The sequence below is a fragment of the Myotis davidii genome, unplaced genomic scaffold (genome assembly GCF_000327345.1).
Source record: "Myotis davidii unplaced genomic scaffold, ASM32734v1 scaffold342, whole genome shotgun sequence".
NCBI classification, from domain to species: Eukaryota; Metazoa; Chordata; class Mammalia; order Chiroptera; family Vespertilionidae; genus Myotis; species Myotis davidii.
This window is the reverse complement of record NW_006293523.1, coordinates 660,905-662,137: the sequence shown is the minus strand read 5'-3', so window position 1 is coordinate 662,137 and position 1,233 is coordinate 660,905. Positions and strand designations below refer to the sequence as shown.

The 1,233-nt window shown below is 49.6% G+C and overlaps 1 pseudogene; it reads left to right on the top strand.

The window, feature by feature from the left end:
* LOC102764373 overlaps positions 1 to 819 on the top strand; it is a 1,918-nt pseudogene extending 1,099 nt beyond the window's left edge.
* Positions 820 to 1,233: the final 414 nt, after the last annotated feature.

The following is a 1,233-nucleotide window of genomic DNA, read 5'->3' as shown; positions in this document are numbered from 1 at the left end:
CGGCCTACGCAATCCCCGGGCCCCCAACCCCCAGGCCGCAGCGCAGGAAAGCGGGGAGCCAACCACGGGGGAAGGGCTCCCCCGTGGTCGGTCGCCGCCCGGCACCCCTCGGCCCGCCGCCAGCCACGCAGCCGCAGCCGGTCCGGACACACGGAGCCAGCTGGCGCGGAGGGATCCCAGAGCCCAGCGGCCAGACTCCTCCTCCCATATGCCCTTCAGGTACCCAGTGAGCAAGTGCCCAGCTTCCAGCAGCAGCGCCACCGCACTTTCCACACCCAAGCCAGTTGGTGTCTCCCTCAGCCTCCTGTGTCAGGTCCAGCAGAAGATAATTCTACCAGCTCCGACGACCTCTTCATTGACAGGTTACAAAGGATCACCACTGCAGACCCAGATGGGCAACATTCAGAAGAAAACACGAGGACTGAGACCTTGACAGGCCTTCGTAGTGGGACACAGAAGAAACCTCATTACATGGAGGTGCTAGACATGCGAGCCGAAAACCCAGTGCCCTCACCATGTAAATTTAAAACCAATGTGTTACCCTCACATCAGAATGCTTCATCAAGCCACCAGCAGAGAAGAGGGTCTCCTATTTCCTCAGAGGAAAGGCTGCGCAGGGATAAGCAGCATCTTGATGACATCACAGCGGCTCGGCTCCTACCACTGCCCCATCTGCCTGCACAGCTGCTCTCCATAGAATAGTCTTTGGCACTTCAGCAACAGCAGAAACAGAGTTATGAGGAGATGCAAGCCCATTTGAATGTTGTGTTTAAACGTATTAAAGTTTTGCAGTATGTTGTGTGTTGTCTGATATTTTAGTATATAGTAAAGAACATTTTTTTTTCTCTAAGCCAAATGAAAGCAGGTAATTGCTTTTTCCCCTTCTTTTTACCTCTATCAAATAGCTTTTATTACATGCCTTTCAGTGAAATATTTAGTTGTCCCAGGCATCACCTAAAATGAATTAGGAAGATACAGTTCCCTCTTCTTTTGAGTAATGAAGAGAGCAGTCTAAAGAATTCTATGCATGTTTGCACAGACTTATTGAGGTACAGGGTGGGAAATACCTAGGAAGACCCTCATGGAAAAATGCTTAAATGTTTGTTTCCTTCTTCTGTCTTCCCTTGGAAGAATGTTATCTTTCTTCTGGTTACGAATAAGGACTACATTTGACTCTTGAACAACGCGGGGGTTAGGTGTGCCAACCTGATGAGTTGAAAATTGTATATAACT